Source organism: Molossus molossus, unplaced genomic scaffold (assembly GCF_014108415.1).
Source record: "Molossus molossus isolate mMolMol1 unplaced genomic scaffold, mMolMol1.p scaffold_m16_p_8, whole genome shotgun sequence".
Classification (NCBI taxonomy): Eukaryota; Metazoa; Chordata; class Mammalia; order Chiroptera; family Molossidae; genus Molossus; species Molossus molossus.
This window is the reverse complement of record NW_023425402.1, coordinates 35,615,759-35,630,546: the sequence shown is the minus strand read 5'-3', so window position 1 is coordinate 35,630,546 and position 14,788 is coordinate 35,615,759. Positions and strand designations below refer to the sequence as shown.

General features: G+C 44.0%; 1 long non-coding RNA gene across 1 annotated transcript; it reads left to right on the top strand.

Annotated features, from left to right (window-relative positions):
• The first annotated feature begins 305 nt into the window (after positions 1-305).
• LOC118621430 lies at positions 306-13,813 on the top strand. The gene is made up of 3 exons (XR_004957691.1): positions 306-417; positions 3,455-3,585; positions 13,786-13,813. It is a non-coding gene; the product is annotated as an uncharacterized LOC118621430 (long non-coding RNA).
• The last annotated feature ends 975 nt before the right edge of the window (positions 13,814-14,788 follow it).

The window sequence follows — 14,788 nt, the reverse complement described above, 5'->3', positions numbered from 1 at the left end:
CAAAACAAATAAGCTGGTGCCAGTTCAGAGGAACCTGAACTTGGGAAGTAAGTGCCAGTATTTACACCAGTTTACAGAATGTTACGTTTGTTTGAGAAAGATGGTACAGAAAGAGGAGGTTGTTATCATATGACGCTTCCACGGGACACTAACATACCTTGAAAGAGCTACTCTCTAAGAGAAGTTATTTTGTGATCTTTTGAGGTACAAGGAGTGGGGAAAGGAATATATCTAGAAGAAACAAATTATGATTTGTTTCATTTTGTTTCAGGACACAATCCAGTAAGTGCCAAAATGAAAAACAGTGACAGTGCGATGATGGCATAATAGGCCATTTGAACACCAGCTCTTACTTTGACCTTTCAGAATATGTAGATTGGTGCTTGTCATGGACTTTATTCAGTTATTACGGTTACCGTAAGTGCTAATCTCTTACCAGCTCTACGTTCCTATGTATAATGAATAAGTTACAAAATAAGACCCAGTTGAAATGTAAATGCAAAATTTTATAGCAATGCTGGGAATGATATGTGTTTATGAATGAAAGCTATGAATAGAAGCTGCAAAGCTGGATCTCAAAATCATTTGAAAAGTTATTCTGCTGGTTCTCTATACCTACATATTATTCATTGATCCTCAAGGAATAATGAATGCACTTGGCAGGAAATTCAATATCCTATACAACACTGATGATACATACCCAAATTCTTAGGGATAGGCCCCTGCCTCTGGACACCCCCACCCCATCCCTGTAAGCACAGAGGAGACCATGGAGATATATATAGTACATTCCCACATACACAAACAAGGAGCTTCAGGCAAGCTGGCAAATTGGTTGGCTGGCTGGTTGGTTGGTTGATTGGTTGGTTGGTTGGTTGGTTAGCTGGCTGGTTGGATGACTTTTTAAAAATATTTTTTCTTTATTATTGATTTTGTAGAGAGAGGAAGGGAGAGGGAGAGAGAGATAGAAACATCCATGAGAGAGAACATCAATTGGCCTCCTCCTGCACGCCCCCCACTGGGGATCAGGCCCACAATCTGGGCATGTGTCCTGACCAGGAATCGAACCAGCAACCTCTTGGTGCATGGGTCAATGCTCAACAACTGAGCAACATCCAATACAGGCAGTTGGATGACTTTTAAACAGAACTTTTCCCCTCCTTTATGGTAACTTATCAGTAAAACTCTCCAGAGAGAAAATGTTAATCATTACCTGGGGGAAAAAAAAAAGCTGCCAACATCAGATATCCTCTCTGTGATCAAGCCACCTCACCTCTTGAGGCCTTAAATGAGGAGTTGGGACTTTATAATCTCTACGCTTCCCTCCAGCTCTGTGGTTCTAAACCTAGATCTTTTACCTCCTTAAATGTGTAGGTGGCCTAATCATTAGCACAAGACCTAAAAGAAGGTCTGAATTCTCTCATAACTCTGATTTCTCGTTTTACACCCAGGTGGTGTACTTTGTCACCTTCTTGGTATGACATCAGGGCCAGGTAGTGGGGACTGTCGGGAGCCACTTGGGCCCAGCAAATTACAACTAAGATCTGCTTTTTAGATGAGCAAAGGGACCAAGAGAGGACTCCCTTTAATTATCTGAGACTGTGATAATTTCCAAGAACCTACATTCATCAGTGCACATATTAGAAAGCAGAGCTTTCTACTTTCCAGATGGCACAGAGAGTGATTGGGGGATAATTCTAGAGAATAATGCACGTTGCACTCAAATGGAGCCCTTCCAAAGGAGGGGGCAAAGTAATATTTTTCTTCAACTATAGCTCTATATGCCAATTTCCGTGCTTTACACACTGTGAGTATGCAAATGTTCCTTTCGGGAGAAATGTTATTAAGCATATTGGCAAGAAAGGATGACAGAGCTGGGATGTAGATTAGCTATTTTAATAATACAGAAGGCCAATTGATTATTCTTTGGAGAGCCACTATAGCAAGCAATTAAGTTCCTGAAGTGTCAATAAAACAAATGTGGATTACCCCCAACCTAGGAATCTGTAATAAAACAGAAGCAAGTTTTGTTCCTAGCATCTATTTTCAAGCTTGTGGCTTTGGAATTATATATGCTTATTTTCTATTTTCATAAGATAAGACTTGTTTTTAATTGTTAATGAGGAAAACTTTAATTCTGGTTTCAAACGAATTATCTTTCAAGATGGCGGGTTTCCTCTGAAACAGTTGGAATTTTATTTTCTGTCACCCAAGTCTTAATGTCCTCAAAGCATGACTAGGACTTTTATTTTACCCAACATTCCAAGTGAGAATGTGTATACTTAGTGTCTGAATTAGGCACACAGGAAACTTTAATTTAGTTCACAGGGATCTAAGCATCCTGCAAATGTTTCATGGCTCAAAAATGAGTTAAAATATAATCATATTTCATACTACTCCCTCCAAAAATGTCCTTTTTTAAAAAAAAATGCACAACTGTGTGACACTCCCAATTAGGCCTTAGAAATGTGGATAGTTTTGGAAGTGAAACTATGCTTTGTGAGACCGGTGATTATAGGTAAAGGACAATTATTATAATCCAAAGAAATGCTAAAAAGCCTGGAGTATTTCCCTTTGAACTTACTGGCTGGAGTCAAAGAAAACATTTGGCAGCTAACCTCCAAAGTCAGTGTCCAAAATGTGGACTTACGAAGGAGAAGCTGTGAATGTCCCCTCGACAGCACTGAACACAGTGAATGCCCCAATATGGGGCTCAGGAGAGCATGTGCCTCAGCCTCTCCTGGAAGTTTGGAATAAGGCAAGGAAATGTCACTTCAATCTCTCTGAGTGCTGGTCTTAGAGGCTGGATATTATTTTTTCAGACTCTTTCACTAAGCGCTACAAAAATGTGATCATACACAAATGACTTTGCAGTTCTGATGACGTTCAGTGCTTGGCTTGTACTTTGCAGCATTGTAGGGAAGAGTGTTCAAAGACTTTTGCATGTATTTGTTCTTCAATTTACAAACACTGTGAGATGAACAGGAAGGGGAGTGTCACCTTTGTTTTACAGATAAGGATGCCAAGATGCAGACAGAGGTGAAGAAGCCAGCTCCCAGCGGCAGGGCTAGTAATGAGTAGAGTAGGTCACCCTAGTCTCCTGTTTCCATCCCCAGAGTGCTTTTCATCACCCTTCTCTGCTGCAGAATTTCTCAAAGGAGTCGTTCTCATCTTCCTCAGCCCACAGAAAACTCTAAAAGAATCAATGTATCAAGTGGGGCAAAGATCGGAGCTTGGAACATCCACAGTTCTGACTCCCTTTTACATTCAAGCCATTTGTCCAAAAAGCAACTTGGCCTCCTTTCCCAGTGACCTGATTCCAAATAACATGAGAATTACAGTTCTGTTTCACAGCATCATGTTTTACAGTTTTTCATTCTGAAAGCTTTTCTCCATGGTCAGGTACACGCCACACTGGTAAATAAATGATATATTTGTCTGTGTCTTCTTAAAGGGGGACTCATTCGATGCATTTCCCAGCGGCTCATTACGAGAAAGAGACAGGAAGGCTGACAGCTTGGGTGACCTCATTTTCAGGATGCGCTGCCGTCCCGCTAACCCATTAGCTTTCTGAGCCAACTCACTGTAAGTCTAAGTGGGGGCCTGGGGAGGGGCAAGCTGACTGATGAGGCAGCTGCATCCTATCAGAACCTATAAGGGTCAGTAAACCAATAGGTCAGTGCTGGGTGGGCTTGAGTAGATGGTGTCTTTGGCAGAGCCTGTGGCAAAAACCCATAAAATGACTGGTAATTGGTTTCAGCAGGATTTTCTGGGGTAGGTGGTTAAAGGTCGACATAGCCAAGGCTGTTATTTCTCTGCGCCTGTTCCAACAAGAGCTAACACTGTAGGACTCAAAGCTGGCTTTATATCAAAAAGGTGCTCCGTCTTTTAGTAACTTATTTTTATCACTTGCCATTCGTTTTCAAAGAGTGATTCCTTTTACTCTTACCCTTCACATTCCTCCTGTGCTCTTGGAGCCTGTTATGCCTTCTACCTGAGGACAAAAGCAGCTGGAAATGAGAGTTGTTTCCACTCTCCCACATCCCTCCTTTTCAGACATAAAACATGAAAAAATAAAAATAAAAAGTGACGCTCTGTGACTGAATCGTTGCCACGGGAATTTGATGGTGATGATTCCCTTGGTGATAATTAAAACAATACAAATAGGAATTGTAATGGCCTGCCTGCGTACACACACACAGACTCCCACAAATCCACGATCCCTATAAGTAATGTTCTCTCAAATGATTGTCAGTAGATAAAAGACACCTTTTCAAGGAGAAGAAAAGAGAGACATTTTTAAATGGAGCACTTTCAATAGCTCTTTAGCACCTCTGAGGCAAATTTTGTCAAAAAATGTCAGGAGTCTGACTGAAGCCCCCTCTGCACACACACACACTCCAAAGGCCTGATTTGTTGTGTGACTATTTAATTTTTTTTTTTGCACATTTATAAAAAAGCATTGTTTTCCTACTTCAGGGAATTTTTCTTGTTGTGTTAAAGCCCGTATGTCAGAGCTGAAAGAGAACAGACCAACCAGCTTATTTTCGCGCAAGGAAACTACAGTCCGGAGGGGAAGAGGCCTTGCCAAGGCCACAGGCTATGGCAGCCTTGGATGGGCCCGGCTCTCCTTCCCCCAGGCCGGCCTGCTTCTTGGAGAGCAGAGTCTGAAATATTTTATTTTTTCCACAGATACTTATTGGCCACTACTGTGTGTCTGGCCCTAGACAAGGCCATAGGGCAGACACAGAATGAATAAGATAAAACTAGTCCTTCAGGGCTACTCAGTTCTTAATGTGCTTTGTTTTTTTAAAGGCAGACACTACGTAATAAATATTCAGTGTGAGATGAAAATTTCAGTTACATTTTATTCCTGTTTGTTGATGTTAGAAAACACTAGCATGTAATATCCATGCAGATACCAACCCACAGTACAGATACCACTTGGAGTGTAGATACTCTTGAAACAAAGCAAATGTCTTTGGGGGCCAGAAAAGAAGAATCGGACATCTTCGAGAGTTTTCAGAAATTAAACACACACACACACACACGCTGTACACATTTTATTTGGGAATTCAACACAAACTTCACTAAATCTTATTCAAACATCTTCCATTTTATAACCAAATTGTATCTAGAAATATATGAATATAAAATGTTAATGGATTTAAGTTCCCATGTTGTGTCCCCTGCCAATGTTGGAAAGGTAGGGGGAGGGGATCAATAGGGAACGAGTATCTGTTTCTTCTCTTTCCCTTTCATGTCTAAAGTCCCATGAGAGTAGATAGACATGCCCTCACTGCCGGTGAGGACGCCCAAAGCTTGGCCAAATGGAGCCATTCATCGCCTCAGCCTGGCAAACAGAAGGCCCGCCCACAGCGTCAGGTTTGAAAGATGCCTTGTGACTTACCTCCCTTTCCCTCTGTGCCCGCCACTTCCAGATCATCTGTAGTTTCAGCGTCACTTTGGAGTGGCCTCGGGTTCACTGAGATAGGCAGAGCATTAAATTCAAAACAAGAACAGAATCTGAATAGGCTTTGGGTGATGGACACATAACCTGGGGATGCAATCTATTTCACTGCAGAAAAAGAAAAAAAGAAAAGCCACCTGCTCCATCTCCAGGCTCTTTGAAAGATTGCCCATGAATAAAATCTGGCTGCTGAGTACCTGCAATAGCTGGTGACCCATAGCAAAAGCCTATATATATATATATATATGCATTTTCCCCTGTACATGCCTTGCTTTTTTCTTCTTCTTGCTGTCATGGTCCTTTAACATCCCCACAGCCTTTACTTTTTCATCGGAATAATAATAGTGACCATTTATTAAATATTTACTATGTATGGGGCACTGTGCTAAATACTGCATCTCACTAAAACTGCATACCAAGTATACAAGGAAAATATTTGTATCCCAATTTAGACAAGTGCTTAAGTAACGTAACCAGTGTCCCATAGGTAGTAAGGTGGAGAAGTCCAGATTCGACGTCCATGTACATGATCACCACACTCATCCAGTAGTGACAGCTAAAGCTGTTCTCGGTTTTTCACACCGTTAAATCCCAGCTTGGGTTTCCGCTGTCACTGAGCCATACTTTCAGGCTGCCTCATCCTTCTAGTGGGCTCAGAGTAATGATAACTGAACCCCAGTAAAACCCAATTAACATTAGGGGAAATCCTAGAACACAGTTGTATTTGTTTTCTATTGCTGTGTAACAAGTTACCACAAACTTTGCAGCTTACAACAACACAATTTTATTATCTCACCATGTGCAGGGGTCAGCAGTCTGGCACATTATAGCTGGGTCCTCAGCTCAGGGTCTCATAAGGCGGAAATCAAGATGTCAGCTAGACATGTCCTCATCTACAGCCTCAACTAGGGAATAATATCTTCCAAGTTCCCTCGGGTTGTTGGCATAATTTATCTCCTAGTAGTTATAGGACAGAGGTCCCCATTGTCCTGTTGGCCGTCAAACAAAGAATGCTTCTCAACTCCTAGAAGTTGCTCTCAGGCCCTTCCCTCCTGGCCCCTCCATCCCAGCAACAGAGATCATCCCTCACAGAAACGCCACCTGCTGCAGCAATCACAGCTCATTTCTTATTCTAGTCCACTGTTTTCTTCCATTATTTGAAGAACCAATAAATAGTGAAGAATGAAATTCAACCATAATGGAACTTTTCACCCATAGATTATAAAAAAGAGGGGGGGGGGGTCGATTTGAGCCCAGGTGTCATGGTGGGAAGAGCCCTTTTCTTCTGGCTCCTCAATCATAGCTTTATTGACACCCCACAGGATTTGAGATTCCTGCACCTCCCTCTAGGTCCTCTGCAAGTGGCAGCCTTGGATGAACCTGAACGTTCCTCTTGTGAAAGTCAATAAGAAAACATCTGTGTTGGGGACTCTGTCAGTCCCCAATTGTCCGTGTTTTATACCGATCCCAGGGCACGCCCACTGAGATAGTCCTTACCTCTCCATGTCCTGATGGCAGTGTCTTGGAGATGACCATATTTATTAAGGTACATGATTTTAGAATAAAATAAATTATTATATCTGCATTTAGCTATGTTTTCAACGTGAAGCTCAATTATAAAGAACGGATGTTAGAGGGCTATCCTGTCCAAGTTCAAAGAATGGGGCCATGGACATAGCTAAGACCCCAGTGACTCCCAGATTTATGTTAATATCTCATCTTTACTGCTTTCTGGTCTTTGAATATTGCATTTGTTTTTTGACATAGTATGAGATAGATTGGTAAGATGTCCCTCAATAAAGTTCTTTAAATCAGAAAGAACTAGAAAATGCCTTGCGATCTAAAGTCCCAAGTGTATCTAATGTGCTTGATCTATGTTGGCCTACACGCCAATTATCTACCTGGGTGTCGGGTGTCGTGTGGCTGGATCAGCAGGGCCGGCCCTCAGCACTCATTCTCCTTTGGTCTCTGTCAGTGAGGATGGTCCTCAGACCCAGACAGGACAAATGTTGTAGCTGTAAAGAGGGGTAGGGAGCTTGAGGCAGGTACAGAGAATGTCAGCTTCTCTCGCTCTGGACGGGTCTGAGTCTTGCGGCCTGATGAACGCACAGCCCAGAATGTGGAGAGAACCCACGGATGGTCCCCTGACCCACTGCCTGGACTGGAGGCACGAAGAAGGCAAATGTTCTGGTTTTTGTCAAAACTAACAATTCTATAAATGTAGGCGGTAATCCTCTACACTGAAGATTTAGTCTAAGATTAATTCTCAAAGGGGAAGGCTCAGGAAAGGAAGCCTGGATCACTAGAACCAGTATGGACGGCTGGCCACAGGTGCTGTGCAGACTCGGTTATTGGACTGGAGAGATTAGTGCACATCTTGTGTCTGTGTAAAGAGGGTCCCCAGAGAAAGGTGGGGTAGCTCTAGATAAGATGGGGGGAACAGGTAGCAGGCAAAGGAAAAGAGACTGAGAAAGAAAGAATGGGGTGGCACAGGTAGAAGTAGAGTAAGTACAAGGCAGGAGGAGAGAAGCCTCAACCCTGGGGAAAGGGGGAGTAAGAACAATACTCTCTGGAGAAGGGACCAAGTGATGTTTCCCAGGCCCAGGACCGAGAGGGCAGGAGGACCCTTCCATCTCAGCTGAGGGAACACGAGGAATTTTTCTTTTATTTTCTTTTAATGTTTTTATTGATTTTTGAGAGAGAGAGATAGAAACATCAAAGTGAGAGAGAAACATCGATTGGCTGCCTTACACGTCCCCTACTGAGGATCGAACCCACAACCCAGGCATGTGCCCTGACCAGGAATCGAACCAGCACCTCTCAGTCGCTGGGATGACACTCAATCCACTGAGCCACACCGGCGGACCCAGGGGGAGTCTTTGGAATGGAGGTGTCAGTCCCCGCGTCCTGGGCTTGGGGCACGCAGGGCTCAGGGCAGCAACCACGCTGCAGGGAGAGCAGAGATGCTGGGGGGGAATTGGGGAGCCACCGCAGCCTGAGGAGCTGCGCAGCTGCTGGCCAGACTGCAGCCAGCGGCCGGAGCTGAGGTGCCTGGACCTCCAGTGGAATGCCCTTGTCGGGTACAGGGAGAACGGACACCTTTCGTTCTGTCAGTGTTAGGAAGACACACATGTTCTACTCCTCCCAGGGAGCAGGAAGCTATTCAGCGGAGGAGCGAGGACAAGGTTTCTGAAACCCTTCCAGCTAGGACTGAAGCCCCGCTCTTCTTGCTAATCTCCCCTAAACTGCATAGTATCTCCACCCATAAGTTCCCTCCCTAATAGGGATGTTCAGAGGATCAAAGCACACGTATCCATGCATAGTGCTGAATATATATTAGGTGTCATTAGTACGTTAGGTCGAGCTGATAATGCCTGAGGAAACGTTAACCGTCTCACATGACATATTTGCGGACGAGGTGGAGAACTGAGGAACAGGCATAAAAACAATTTTGTGACTTGTAACTACTTAAGTGACGATGCAAAAGAATGCAAATTCATCCAAGAATATCAGTCTGGAGAATTATTGTGAATTATGAAAGACCTGCTAAGAGTCTTCAAACAGCTCCCAAACTACAGGTCCGTACTTTGATTCTTAGAGACAAATAGAGACAACCAATTCCATAGACCTGCAAAAAGTTACTTACAGCAACTTGCTAAATTAGTTATTGAAGATTACTAAAACTTTATATTTACAAACTACCTAAAATTTGTCCATGACTAAAGTTACTGGGGGAGGGAATTCATCATCCTGTCGGGGGCTGAGCAGCTGGGTAGTCCTTGGCTGCACCCAAGAGCCTGTCACCTGGGCACAGGTGCAGATTTCAGACGTGTTTCATTCCTATTACTGCATCATCAGGCTTATTCTGCCTCGCTCATAGTTTTCATGTTTGTTGCATTGATTGATTTAGCACTTTACAGGTTAAAAAATACCCCTCTCCTCAGTCCCTTGATGAGTGTGTTCTTTACGTCCTGGTGTCCAGAGGCACCGGGATTTATCCTGAGGACATAGCCCGGCTGCCCCAGGGGAGCCGTTCGGTAAAGCTGCTCACTTCCCTACATCCCATGTCCCGGAGGCTCGAAGGATAGGCTCCAGGTCCCCATCTGAACCACTCTTTCACTGTATTGCTTTTCTGTGGCTTCCCTAAGAAATTACCACACACTTGGAGGCTTAGAGCAATCGAAATTTATTCTCTCGCGGTTCTGGAGGCAGATGTCTGAGATTGAGGCTCCCGCCGGGCCACAGTCCCTGCAGAGGTTCCGGGAGAGAATCTGTTCAGTGCCTGTCTCCTAGCCTCTATTCTCAACTCCTTTGCCTCCCTGGTTCTTCTCTGCTGTCCAGACAAGCATCAGCCTTCTTTCCGCCCATACCTGGGCCTCTGATTGCTGCTGAACAGCGTCAGGCCCTCTCATGGGCAGATGTGTTACAGTAAACAGCCTGCAATCCAGGAAATCAGATTTTCCACATCCCTTCTGCATTAGGCTACAGCACAGAGTCAAGCCCAGCATAGTAAATGAGCAAGAATGAGGACTTGGATTCAGTTTGATTTATTCCAACAAGCAGTTCAAAAGATACAGATAACATCCACTGGACACAGGCACATACAGTTCCTACTCCCTTCCACTGGGCGCATGGAGGTATACCAGATGTACTGTGGTCTCAGCACCTTGTGTGAAGGGAGAAGGCCACAGGCTAGGGGACCAAAGAATTATAGGCTCACTGCCTCTCCTATGCCAGTGAAGCCAATGGCCAAACAATTTGTATGTACCACATAAACCTGTATGAGGAAGCTCCCCAGGAAGCCAGGTCACCAGCCCAGGGTCAGTGTGCTAAGCCTTACAATTCCTGCTAAGCCAACACAGGGCTCAGGAAGTTCCCCGTGTCTGCTCCCCCGGAGGCTCTCCACACCTGGTTAGGGCAGAGTTGCCGTGCTCTTCCACTGTGCTCAGAATAAAACCCAAACCCCTCGGCATCATGACATTGCATTTCTCTCAAGCCTCTTCTTTGATCTCTCAGCTCTCTCCACCATCAATACTTAAATCCTCGGAGTCCCCCACAGGTATTTATTTGTTTTCTCTTGCCTCTGAATCTTGGCACTTTCCAGTTTCCCTGCTTGGAACACCATTCTCCCCTCCTTCTCTCCCCTGCTTACTTCCATCACCCATCCAGAGCCAGGCCCAGCTCCATGTCTTCCCAGAAGCCCCCACACAGACTCCAGGCCGTCCTTCAGTGTCACCACCACCAGACCTGGCTGGCTTAGGGACCGCTCTTCTTCTGACTAAAGCCCACACTTTCTCTGCCATAGCATTTTTCATGCCGTTTCTAATGAACCATATTTATAGTGGTCTGTCCTATTACATTATAGAGTCCTTTTATATATCCCCAGCACCTCGCATAGCCCCTGACACAGAGTGAGTGCTCAATAAATACCCAATAAATAAATTAGTATAATGTCATCAATATGAATCTTATGTAGAATTTTTTTTATATTATTATTTTTTAAATCCTCACTCGAAGATATTTTTACATTAATCTTCAGATAGAGCTGGAGTGAGAAAGAGAGGGAGAGGGAGAGGGAGAGAGAGAGAGAGAAACATTGATGTGAGAGAGACACATCGTTTGGTTGCCACCCACACAACCCCAACCAGGGCCAGGGTCAAACCGCAACCAAGGTACGTACCCTTGGCCAGAATCAAACCCGGGACTCTTTGGTGCATGGGTGACACTCTTACCACTGAGCCATACTGGCCAGGGCTAAATCTTCTGTAGGACTTACAAGCCAAAGTTGTTCATTGTTCACAGAAAATGAATACCAGGCATGAGGAAGGCATTAGTCCCACTCTACTCCACACTGGTCAGGCTGATCATGCTATTCAGAGTGTGGGCACCACCCTTCAAGAAAGGAATGGATACTGCAGCTTGTCTGGTGAAGTCCACACAGAGAAGTGAAGGGTGGAAACCATGAAAGCCGAGGAGCAGTGGGAGAAACGAATGACGTGTCCCTTGGAGAAGGAAGATTCAGGAGGTGCTTACATGAAGGCAATCTTCAGGTACTTGAGATGATGCCATGTGGCTCTGATGGAGCTGAACTATGCTGCAGACTTCCTACTGGTCAGGACTGGAAGGGGCTCTTTCCTCAGAGAGGGGGAGTCCATGCTGAGCATGCGGCCATCGCTCAGGGCTGGAGAAGAGTTGTGAGTGGTCAGACCAGATGTTTTCTGCAGACTCTCTAAACCAGGAGTGGGGAACCTTTTTTCTTCTGCCAAGGGCCATTTGGATATTTATAACATCATTCACGGGCCATACCAAATAATCAACTTCAAAATTAGCCTGCTATATTTGGTCAAACTTTGAATTAACTCACCCCTAATGTGATGGCTGGAACTGCTTCTCTTTGGGGAGGCGTGTGATGGTAGCTGGTATTGATGATGTTGCTACTCGCAACTGCTTTTCCTGGTTTGCGTGGGTCAGTCTGGAGCACAATCGACTCTTTGCAATGGTATATTTTGAAAAGAACTGCTTGCAGCAGTGAGTTGTTCCAAACCCAGATGCATATTTCAGTGTATGTCTCCCCAAAGTGGGAAATTTATCATTGCTTATGTACCGTTTATAGAACTCAAGCACCTAGCTTTCAGCTCATCATCACTTTGCAGCTGAATGATTTTGTGTTGTAGGTTATCAGGCACATCAGCTAGCTCCACATTGAATGGTGTAGCAAAGATGTTCAATTCCATTTGTTTACTTTTCACATCTTTAACTCTTTCATTAAATGCCTTAATTAGTTTCCCACATTCACCAGCATAACCAAGTGTTGTAGAAGGCCTGTGTCCTTCCAAAGTGGGGAAATGCACCATATTATTGCTTTCAAGTTGCACCTTCCACAGCCTTAATTTAGCTTCAAATGATTTCACATTTGAAAGCAGCGAGCTGAGAAGTTGGTTGGGGCCCTGAAGCTTGACGTTCAGCTCTGAGAGGTACTTGGTAATGTCCACCATGAATGCTAAATCACACAGCCACTTGCTATCATTGAGTTCCCTGACAGGTTTTCCCTTCATCCTCATGAACTGCTTGACTTCATCCCGCAGTTCATAAAACCTCATGAGCATGTTCCCACGACTCAGCCACTGCACTTCACAGTGATAAACAAGATCACTGTACTCGGAGTCAAGATCATTCAATAACTCCTTAAACTGGCAGCTATTAAACCCTCTGCTTTTGACAAAATTTATGCATGACACTGCTGTTGACATCACACTGTTGAGTCATAATGACTATACACAGAGTCTTGGTGTACGATGCAGTGGCACATAGTTAAATCATTTGTATCAAGACTGAGACAATTCAGTTCTTTCTTGACGAATGTGATTAACCCTTTTTGTGAGCCAACCATGGCTGGAGCTCCATCTGTAGTTAAGGCCACTTCATTTTTCAAATGTTAGCTCAAGTTTCTTCATGGATAAAACAAGTCTTTCAGATAAGTCCTCACCTCTTGTAGTGTCATGCGTGGCTTCCAGGACAGCAGTTCAAACTCTGCAGTTATCCCATGAACAAAACGGCCAGCTGAGCAGTATTTGTTATGTCTGTTGTCTCATCACAAACCAGAGAGAAAAATTGGGAATCTCTTGCAGAATCCTTCAGTATTTTTTCAATATCTTGGGATAAGTCAGTAATCCAATCTGAGACGGTTCTCTGAGACAAACTAACACTCTGAAACAATTTTGTTTTGTCTAGTGCCAACAACCCCGCAGCAGCCACCACGCACTCCTTCACAGACTCTCCCTCTACACGAGGCCTCAGCTTCTTTGTGATGAGCTCACTCACCACATAACTCGTCTGAATGTTTCTCTGTCACAATAAGGCTTAGTGAAAATGACTTGTTGTGATTCCAAACTCTGCTGAAGAGCATTGATTTTTTCCAGATGCATTTGGCCTCCCCATTCATTGAGTTTAGCATGTTCTGAGCTGTAATGATGCTCCAGATTGGCCTTTTCATTACTGTTAACACATCGCCACAAACTAGGCACACAGGTTTGCCTTTGACCTCAACAAAAAAATAATCATTTGTCCATTTCTCTTGGAAAGATCGACACTATGCATCAACTTTTCTTTTCTTTGTAGTTGCCATTTGTAGGATGTCACACCACTCAAATTTTAATAACTATCCAGTGGGTGTGTTGCCAGCAACACAATTATTTTGCTTTGATCACTATACTAATTCTGCATGTTGGATTTGGAACATATTCAACGTTTGTATTGTTAACTCTTGAGGTCTTTTCTGTGTACTGTAATTTCCTGATTCATCATCTGAGATTCAGTTTTTTCAAGGATTGTTGATGGTGGACAGGTGGATAAAGGTGGCATTGGAGTTATTGTCTGTGTCGACAAAGAAGTCAACAGCATCGTTGCCAATCATCGGAGACAAGATCTTCAGCGTCAGGAAGAATCATCTCATCGCATCTCGTCTCAACATCACCAGATCTCCTAAGACACAGTGTGTCAACACTTTGGCAACATGCACACTCCCAGCCTGCCTGGTACTGACTGTCCTCTGAGTCTCGCAGTACAGGCAGACAAGTTGCGGGTAGCCAGGGAGAAGCATATGTGTCTCTCCCGTTTTGTACTTGTATGTGCCCTGTCTATCCCATAATGGACATTCCTTGCTTGTCCCTCCAATTTTACATTATTATTATTATTATTCATTTAAAATAAATATATGTTGCTATGACAAAAGCTCCTAGATTGATTGAATGTTGAGTCCCACCTGTAGCTGTCTTGGCAGGGCCAGACCAAATGATTTCAGGGGCCAGACCTTCCCCACCCCTTCTCAAAACCCTGACATTCCGAGGTTTGAATTAATTAGCATGTCAGGCACTTTGCTCCTTAGCAGCTCTGAACTTCCTCGCCGCTTGTGCTGTGTGGGAGATGCTCTGATGGACATGCTCCCCGCCAAGCCAGTCTCTGCTAGCTGCATGGAGACAGTGCTAGCAAAATCTTACAGCATGATTGGATTTCTTCTCCCTTCCAACTCTGTCAATGATTACTTACAAAATCGTACCTTTTGCTTGGCAAGACTGGGACTAACTGCCTTAAAAGTGATGCCAAAAACAAAGACCAACTATTTCTTTTCCTCAGAAGCCTTAGAATGGGACTCTGGGCACTTCCTTGGCTGATACCAGGCTTTCCAGTTTGTCCACAACATCATGATTATGCTTTAGCTGATGTGTTTGATTTATGGCGCTTAGTGTCTTGGAAGTTATGAAGTAATGTACTTGGTAATTGTGGTCACTCTATTGATTTTTATAAAACTACTTTTTTTTT